Source organism: Eriocheir sinensis, chromosome 3 (genome assembly GCF_024679095.1).
Source record: "Eriocheir sinensis breed Jianghai 21 chromosome 3, ASM2467909v1, whole genome shotgun sequence".
Taxonomy (NCBI): domain Eukaryota; kingdom Metazoa; phylum Arthropoda; class Malacostraca; order Decapoda; family Varunidae; genus Eriocheir; species Eriocheir sinensis.
The window spans coordinates 4,561,019-4,571,379 of NC_066511.1; positions in this window are offsets into that span (position 1 = coordinate 4,561,019).

Consider the following 10,361-nt stretch of genomic DNA (forward strand, 5'->3'; position numbering starts at 1 on the left):
AATGGAAGTGAGTCAGTGCTAAGAGAAATGACTGATGTGACCACGAAGTTGGGACAACGCCTGATAGAAGTGGAGAAAGAACACACAAATCTTCAACAAGAGATGGCGTTGGTACGGGAGACGACGCACAAAGAAATATTAAAAGTGCAGGGAAAGGTGAACCGTACTGAACAGGCAGTTTGTGACGTACGTGACAGAGTGAAGGCCCTTGAGGAGTGCTTGGCTGGAAACGGACAGCCAGTGCCTGCAGGGGCTACTTGTACCCAAAATGCTTCTCCCACGCAAGTCTGGGGTAGTTTGAGCCCTGTTTCCCCTGAGCTTACCCCCGCGAGAAGTTTCGCCAACCCCATGAGTCTGCTGGGGTCACCTGTTAGAAAGAAGCCTCAGGAATTTGATGGCAAGGTCTCCTGGGAGGCTTACCGCGCTCAGTTTGAGCTGTCGGCAGCTCGGAATGGATGGGATGACCAAGAGTGCGCGGTTCAGCTGGCCACTAGCCTGAAAGGGGCGGCGCTGGAAGTCCTTGCTCAGTTAGACAATGCGACAAAGTGCAGCTACAGCGGGTTGGCACAGGCGCTAGAGCAACGATATGGGACCAAGCACCAGAACGAGCTCTTCAGGGTTAGGTTCAGAACCCGCAACAGGAGGCGCGGGGAGTCTCTTCAGGAACTCACTCATGACCTTGAGAGCATGGCGCACAAGGCATACCCAGGTGCCAGCCCTGACCTGCTGACGGTTTTACTGCGTGATCAATTCATCGATGCCCTGGACAGCCCTCAGCTGAAGGTACAAGTGAAGCAAGCTAAGCCAACATCAATGCAGGAAGCTCTAGCACGTGCCATGGAGTTTGAGTCCCTTGTTAGGTCTAGCTACAAGCTTCAGGGACGATTCGACTTCTGGCTTTAGGGCACAAAATGGCGCTGTCAGCGACACAGACTGGTTCCAAGGAACATGCTGGTACTGCGAGAAGGTTGGGCACAAGGAGAACGAATGCTATAAGAGGAAGAAGGAATATGAAAGTGGCGCTAGGAAGAAGCCCAGGGAAGAACCCAAGTGCTGGACCTGTAGAGAAAAGGGGCACTGGAAGAATGAGTGTCGGAAAAATGTGCCCCCGGCGAGGGACCACCACTCGGGCGAGGGAAAAAGGAGAACTGGTTCACGGGGGCAACGACCAGTCTGTCCTGTACATGCCCCGAAGATATCAATGTGCAGAAGAACCACCATGACGAGCTGCCAAGTGGAGGGCAAGGTTGACGGAGTGTTGTGGCCTGTGGTCGTCGACACAGGTTCGGAACGCACACTGGTGCGGCCTGACGTGGTAAGTCATCGTCGGCTTCCTAAGACGTCGCATTCACTGTGCGGAGTCACTGGACACTACGCAGAGCTCAGAGGCCCAATGGACGTGAAGTTTGAGCTCGGAGGAAAGGAAGAGTTCTTCTCTGTCTACGTGGCTGATATGGACGACCCCTGCATCCTAGATATGGATTATCTTGTCTCCCACAGGTTCGAGCTGGACTTCCGCGCTAAGCAGCTGACTGTAGGAGGAAGGAGGGTGCCACTGACGACTGTGAACAAGGAGGGCCTGCCAGCTGCAGTGACGGTCAAGCGCACCACCGTTATTCCTCCGAGGTCAGAGATGCTGTTACCCTGTCAAATTACGGGTGCCCCCCCCTGCCAACCTGGGTGTGGTAAATAGTGGAAGTCGATTCCCGGTAGAAAACGGGGTGATTGTAGGCAGCACTTTAGTGACCCTGCTGCAGGGGAAGTGCCTGTCGTCGTGGCCAATGTCTCCTTCAGCCCAAAGAAAAGAAAACAAGGGACCATAGTGGGGTTGTGCCAAGAGATCGACCAGGAACCGAGAACCTGTGTCTGCAGGAGAACCCTGACGAAGCCACAGGAGGAGCTGCCCGACTACCTGAGCGACCTGTTTGCCAGGAGCTCACAGTGTCTAAAGGAGCCCCAAGTGGAACAGCTCAGGGAGCTTCTCGTGAGGAATGCAGATGTGTTTTCCACAGGAGACCTGGACTTGGGGTGTACGGACCTAGTAGAGCACCACATCGACACAGGTAGCCACCACCCAGTGAAGCAAGCTCCTCGAAGGATGGCACCAGCCCTTCGCAAGGAGATGGATGAGGTGATGGATAATCTCCGGCAACAGGGTTAATCGAGCGGTCCAGCAGCCCGTGGGCGTCTGCTGTAGTGCTCGTCAGGAAAAAGGACGGTTCCCTCAGGTGCTGTGTGGACTACCGAGCCCTCAGCGATCTCACCATCAAGGATTCATACCCACTCCCAGGGATCGACGACACGCTCGACGCTTTGGTGGGCTTCAAGTGGTTTTCAACGCTAGATATGAAGTCTGGGTATCACCAAGTCAAAATGACGGAGCAGGACAAAGAGGAAACTGCTTTCTCCTACGGTCAAGGCCTGTGGCAGTTTAAGGTCATGCCCTTTGGTCTGTGCAACGCGCCGGCCACGTTCGAGCGGCTGATGGAGAGGATGCTGGAGGGACTTCACTGGAAGACGGCACTCATCTACCTCGACGACGTGATTGTCTTTGGCCAGACCTTCGAACAGGAGATGGAAAGGCTATAAGAGGTTTTCGCCCGGTTCAGAGCTGCACACCTTAAGCTCAGCCCGAAGAAATGCTGCCTGTTCCAAAAGGAGGTCCAATACTTGAGACACATCGTGAGCGAGGCTGGAGTACGCACTGATCCTGAGAAGGTGGCTGCGGTAAGGGAATGGCCGACACCCACCAACGTGAAGGAGCTGCGGAGCTTCCTCGGGTTGTGCTCATACTACCGCAGGTTTGTGAAAGGCTTCGCCACGATTGCTGCACCACTGCACCTCCTGACGAAGAAGGGGCGCAAGTTTGAGTGGACAGCGGAAACTCAGGTTGCATTTGAGAAGCTCAAGGAGGCCCTCATCAGTTCGCCCGTACTCACCTACCCAGACCCCTCTAAGCCTTTTTATACTGGATTGTGATTCCAGTGATGAGGGGATTGGTGGAGTGCTGTCCCAAGCATGTGCCGACATGGAACGGGTTGTGGCCTACTTCAGCAAGAAGTTCACCCCAGCCGAGAAAAACTATTGCGTGACCCGGAAAGAACTCCTGGCAGTAGTCAAGAGCCTTGACTTTTTCCATGCTTACCTGTACGGTACAACTTTCACCATCCGCACGGATCACGCTGCATTGCGGTGGCTAAAGTCATTAAAAAACCCTGAGGGCCAGCTTACTCACTGGATAGGTAAACTAGCGCAGCATCACTACGCTACTGTGCACCGATCTGGGCTAACACACGGTAACGCGGACAGCTTGAGCCGGCGCCCCTGCCTACCTCAGTGTCAACATTGCCTCCAGAGGGAAACCATCCAGAATATGTGCCGCCGCACTACAGTGGAACAGACAGCAGAGGTGCCATGGGAAGACTTGGGAAAACTGCAGCGCGAGGACCGAGACCTGCAACCAATTATGGAGTGGCTGAGTCAGTCGTCAACGCGACCTGAGCGGGAGGTAGTCTCGAGAGAGAGCCCTACCACCAAGAATTACTGGACCCAGTGGGACACTTTGCGAATGGACAACGGGGTGTTGCAGCGACGCTGGGTTTCTCATGATGGTCTTGACCACTACCGGTCCACGGTGCTACTTATGAAGTCCCGGGAAGGCGTCTTGAAAGAAATGCACGACAGCATCACCAGCGGACACCTTGGGGTAAAGAAGACACTGAGTCTCCTGCGCCAAAGGTTCTACTGGATTGGTATGAGGAAAGATGTGGAAAAATGGTGTCACGCGTGTGAAGTGTGCTGTGCAAAGAAGGACCCCAAGAAGCGTCACCGTGCCCCATTGCAGCTATACCAGGTTGGAGCCTCAATGGAACGGGTGGCGGTGGATATAGCAGGACCCTTGCCTCTGACGACGAACGGAAATAGGTACATCTGCGTCGCAATAGATTACTTCACCAAGTGGCCGGAGGCCTACGCCATCCCTGACCAGGAAGCTACTACCATCGCTAAGGTATTGATGGAGGAGTTCTTCTGTCGCTTCGGTGTGCCTAACGAGCTCCATTCCGACCAGGGAAGGAATTTTGAGTCAACAGTCCTTGCTGAGTGCTGCAAGCTCCTGGGTATCAAGAAGACCCGGACGACCCCTCTGCACCCACAGTCAGATGGAATGGTGGAGAGGTTTAATCGGACGTTGGGCCAGGAGTTGGCCAAGCAGTGCAACAATGACCTGTCTTCATGGGATCAGAAGCTGCCTGCGCTCCCCATGGCCTACAGGTCTGCCGCCCACAAGACTACGGGGTATTCGCCGGCAAAGCTGATGTTTGGACGTGAGCTGCGATTGCCGGTGGACCTACTGACAGGAAGGCCTCACAAGGGAAGCCTCCAGTTTTGCCCGTCAGCTAGAGGAACGACTGGAAGAGCTACACCATCAAGTCCGTGGTGCCCTGAAGTTCTCCGGGGAGGCCATAAAGCGCGGTTACAATATGAGGGCAAGCCACGTTGACTTCAAGGAAGGAGACCAAGTCTGGCTTTACAACCCGCAGAGGAAGAAAGGCCAGTCTCCGAAGTTACATAACCCCTGGGAAGGCCCTTATACTGTGCTAGAACGCCTCTCCGACGTGACTTACCGAATCCGGAGAACGGAAAGGACCAAGCCGAAAGTTGTCCACATCAACCGGCTATGGAGGTACCACGGTCCGGGAAACTACACCTGGAACAATTACAGACACCCAGTAGCCGACGAAAACGCAAGGGACGTCCAGGACCGAGAGGAGGTCGACGACGACATAGGTCTTCTGGACCTTTCAGCCGAGGGAGATAACCTCCCGGCTTCGGCAGATGTTCCAGGGACATCCCAAGAAGCGGACGACGACAAGGCGCACCAGGAGACAGACGCGCAGGAGGCAGAGAGCAGAAGACAGAGATAGGAGAAGAGGGCGAGAGGAGTCAGTCACAGGCATAGTAAGTCATAGTTAGTTAGTAGTTAGTGAAGAGTCAGAGTAAATCGTACTAAGGAGGAATATTAAACTACAGAAGCTGTGCAAGGTGATTTACATATCTCCCTCCCACGGAGTCTCCAACGGCGACTCGGAACCCAAGTAACACGTCCGGCATAACAGTATGAGTCATCCAAGTTGGGCCGAGAGTGTCCCGCGCTCTCCCACTAAAATGTTATTTTATTGTGTTTTAATGCATATCTTTGTGGAAGATATATTTTTTTCTGTGATAAATAAAGATTTTCCAACATTAATATCTTATAAACATCATGAAATTAGACATAAAAAGAGGAAATAAATAAGATATAGCATAAGGAAAAGGAGAAATATTCACATAAAAAATCATATAAATACATTGACAGTCGTAGCTGGGTACTCCTATTAAATTGATTTGTCACCGAAAATAAACATCTCTTTTTGACATACATAACGCTGTCGTTACATTTACTATTAATCAACAAACCGATCCTCCATCCCTATACTAGACAACTCAGTCACTGGTATCTGGCAACTAAGACTGCTACAACAACGTAATAGTGGAAACTATTAACAAAAGTGCATAGAAAAGCAAAGTCAGGGGAATAAAAGAACAGAAAAACACCTAGGTTCAGGGTGAAGTGTATAAGTGTGCACTGTGAAGTGACTACTATACATTTCAGCGGCGGACAAACGCTGTTTTTCGCAAATATCTCCTAAACGAATCATTGGATCAGTATGATATTTCAACACACTGCCTTTAACACCCGGACCTAATTTATGGCTAATATACCATGTTGCAATATGTGTTATGTTAGGAGCTTACTGAGTGATATTAAGCCTAATCCAGTCATCATATCTAAGGTGTTAAACAGAATCGGACGAGTGTGGGGTACTCCTCTAGCCCCTCCACCAACGCCCCGAACAACCCAAAGACCACTCCTTCCCTACTCCAATATCGCAGTATCCCCCTCCTGGTTGCCCTCTTCACCCCCCTACTCACACCATCCCCCTTCCCCAGCCCGAGGCTGTTGTACAGTAATTATCAACGTGAAATACGTCTTGCCTCCATGGAACTGTACCATTCTCTTAGTTAATAATCATACTATCTATACATATACACGTACATAACATTCTAATATATAATACAGTGATGGGAGAAATAGGGAGGGACACAAGAGTGATGAGGGAGGCGAGAATTTAGTGGTAGAAGAGGATGGATAACGAGAGCGAGAAGGGGGAGTAGTTGTGGCTAGGAATAGTTTGGGAGGGTGCTGGGGGGGGGGCACACTTTCCTTCGAATGCGTCAACATGACTCGTCGGGTTTGTGTTATTTTTCACAAGTAAACTCGTCACATAAGACATATAGTAATGTGGTAGGTTAGCCATAAATTAGGTCCGGGTATTATAGGTAGTGTGCTGAAATATCATACTGATCCATAGATTCGTTTAGGAGATATTTGCGAAAAACAGCGTTTGTCTGCCGCTGAAATGTATAGTAGTGCATGGTGTCCAGTATAGAAGTGTTGAGAAGGAGGATTTAAGAAGTGCAACAAAGCTTTAAAGGTCAAAAGAAGAAGAAGAATGAACAAATGCGTGAATAAGTGAAAATAAGTGACTTTATTGCAGTTATAAAAGTTACATAATACTGAAAAGGAACGTGTGTGAATAATAAGAAAAGAGGAACGAGAGGAGGACCTAAGAAGCGATACAAAGCGTTACTGGTCAAAAGAAGAAGAACAAGAAGACGTTGCCAGATAGCAGGTGACTGGTTGCCTAGTATAGGGATGGAGGATCGGCTTGTTGAATATAGTAATTGTAACGAGAGCGTTTTGAATGTCAAAGAGATATTTAGAAACGGTGACAAATCAAAATAATAGGATTCTACTCTGTTACGACTGTCAATGTATTTATATGATTTTTTTATGTGAATATTTATCCCTCTCCTTATAATATATCTTATTTATTTCCTCTGTTTTATGTCTAATTTGACGATGTTTATAAGATATCAATGCTGGGAAACCTTTATTTATCACAAAAAAAATATATTTAACACAAAAATATGCATTAAAACACACAAAAAATAACATTTTAGTTGGGGAGCGCGGGACACACTCGGCCTTACTTGAATGATTCATCGCCAAAGAATCCAGCAAGCTGTCAGGCCTTCTCAATAACGAGACGGCAATGCTTGAACTGAAGAGGAGGAGGAAGGGGGGGGGTGAAGAAGGAGAAGGAGGAGGAGGAGGAGGAGGGGGGGGTGAAGAAGGAGGAGGAGGAGGAGGAGGAGGAGGAGGAAACATGGTAAGACAAGCAACAGAAATCCTGCAGTCAAATAACAAGGCTGTCTGCCTTCTTGACAATCTATTTCTTTAGCAATCTGTGACCTTCAAAACAAAACAATCGTTTACGTACCCCAAAATTGTGTTCGGTGCAACTTTTAAAATAGTTGATAATTTTCGCACTAACGACTATTGTAAACTATCCAAATGGCAGATTACTTGTTTTGAGAAAATACAGTCACTTATTTTCACTTATTCACGCATTTGTTCACGCATTTGTTCATTCTTCTTCTTCTTTTGACCTTTAAAGCTTTGTAGCACTTCTTAAATCCTCCTTCTCAACACTTCTATACTTGACACCATGCACTAGTCACTTCACATTGCACAGTTATACATTTCACTCTACGCCTACTAAAAAAAAAAAAAATCCATGTCAGACCCTTTGACATACCGTTTTTCGCAAATATCTTTCAAACGAAGACTCGGATCAGCATGGGGCTTTGGCACAGATTGTTTCACACACTCCGCTAATTTTTGACGCTATTGTGCATTGCCAGATGCGGTTAATTATGGCGTTTACTCCTAACTGTGATGGCAAATCCTGCGTGAGCCACTTACACATTCGAACAGGTGAGGCGTGACGTATTTGTGACGTGTATCCACCACCTACCTCCACCCCTGGCTTTCTCTACTCCCATCCCTCCCTCTTACCCTCCTCCTTCTCCCCCGCACTCTCTCCCCTCCACCCCCCTCTTTTATCCCCCATACCTCCCTTCTCTCTCTCTCTCTCTCTCTCTCTCTCTCTCTCTCTCTCTCTCTCTCTCTCTCTCTCTCTCTCTCTCTCTCTCTCTCTCTCTCTCTCTCTCTCTCTCTCTCTCTTCCACTTGCGCTGTACACGAGATATGAATCCATGCACACGTATGACTTGAATTAATGGCAGATAAATATAAATTATATGCCGTCTGCATCAGCATCAACAGTGATGACGAGGATGACCTGTTTGTCGATGGTGATGAATATTAAAGTAACATTATGTGGTCAGTTATTTACATTATTAATCCACCCATCATATACTCGCTGTCTATTTTTGTATGCTATGACTTTTTAACATATTTACATGAACCCATATCGTATGGCAGTCTTTTCCTAATATCAAAATAAATTATTCATATATTTCTCCAATTTCGTTTCACGTTTTTTTTCTCTGCAATGAATTCCCGCTTCAATTCCACACTTTTTCCTTTCCGTCTCTTACGCGATTTCCTATAAATGATTAAGCGTCAGCTACGTACTTCATCCCATCATACGCTCAACGTAACCTGTGGGAAGGATGGTCATATATTCGTACAACTTTCAATGAGTGTATAATTGCCAAACAAACCTCATGTAGCACTTAAGCAACATTCAGTTACGCTGGAACAGGAATCAGGGTCATGTGCATAAAACACTAGACCATACTTAGCATATTATACTTTCGAGTTATCCGCCATTATAGACAAGTCATATGTGTGCATAGCTTCACATCTCATGTACACCGAGAGAGAGAGAGAGAGAGAGAGAGAGAGAGAGAGAGAGAGAGAGAGAGAGAAGGGAGGTATGGGGAAGAAAGAGGGCGGGGGGAGAGAGAGAATGCGGGGGAGAAGGAGGAGGGTAGGAGGGAGGGATGGGAGTAGGGGAAGCCAGGGGTGGAGGTAGGTGGTGGATACACGTCACAAATACGTCACGCCTCACCTGTTCGAATGTGTAAGTAGCTCATTCAGGTTTTGCCATCACAGTCAAGAGTAAACCCATAATTAACCACTTCTAGCAATGCACAATGGCGTCAAAAAATTAGCGGAGTGTGTGAAACAATCTGCGCCAAAGTCCCATGATGACCCGAGTCTTCGTTTGAAAGATATTTGCGAAAAACGTTATGTCATAGGGTCTGATATGGATATTAGGTGTTTTTCTGTTCTTTTCTTCCCCTGACTTTGCTTTTCTATGCACTTTTGTTAATAGTTTCCACTATTACGGGGTTGTAGCAGTCGTAGTTGCCAGATACCAGGTGACTGAGTTGTCTAGTATAGGGATAGAGGATCGGCTTGTTGAATAATAGTAAATATAACGACAGCGTTATGTATTTTTTTCTTCTTTTTACGTCTTGGCCTATTGCGCCGGTAGGCTTCTTCCCGGTGGATCCTGATGGTCGGTCCAAGGCTTCTTCCCGGTGGGTCCTGATGGTCGGCCCAGCCCGTTCTGGCGCAGGCGAGTGTTTATAGTGGCGCCATCTTGCATTGGCTCATGCTGCCCTCCCGGAGCTCATCTTTAATCCTAGAATCTAGAGTCCGGGTTGATAGGTGGTCTTCTGGACAGCATGTGGGTAGTTTTAAGCCACTCGGCGGCGGCTGAAAAATCCCAGCTTGGTGGCACCGGTCGGGGATTGAACTCGCGTCCTCCTGAACGCGGGGCCGTCTTGCTATCTGTTCAGCCACCGCCTACCCATGCCAATATATACATACATTGCATTGCCTCGCTTGACACTTTCCCCCTTCTTTCTAGGTCTGCGGTTATGATGTTTTAAGTAACATTGATTGATCGACGCTACTGAACATGTTTAGGTGTTTGAATATATGTATGAAGTCTTAAGTAGTCTTTTCCAGCGTAAAGAGGTTAAGTCTGTTGTGTTGTTCTTCGTGGCTCACTGCTATTCTTTCTATAGTAATACGATACTGTTGCAGTTACGGGAAGGTAACTGGACGGTCTGTTCCAGATGAGGCCTCACTATCGAACTATAGAAGGATAACAATGCCATCCTGCGTTCCTCTCAACAAATGAATCAGAGCATAGCCTTAGGCTGCGTTTCCACCAAGCGAATCGAATCGATTCAATTCATGAAGAATCATTTGACTCGATTCATTTTGAATCAGCATCGTTCCAACTGATTGATTCAGATGAGTCTGAATCAACATTCAAAAAGGCAGTACCAAGCCTGGCTTTCACGAGAATGGACGTATACGCTGTCGCTGATATAGCAGCGTTGCTGTGTCTGAGGCAGCGTAGGCGTAGGCGTCAGCAAAGTGTTTGGGTCCATGAAATCAATACTAAAAGACCTGAATTTGGGAGCTTTGTA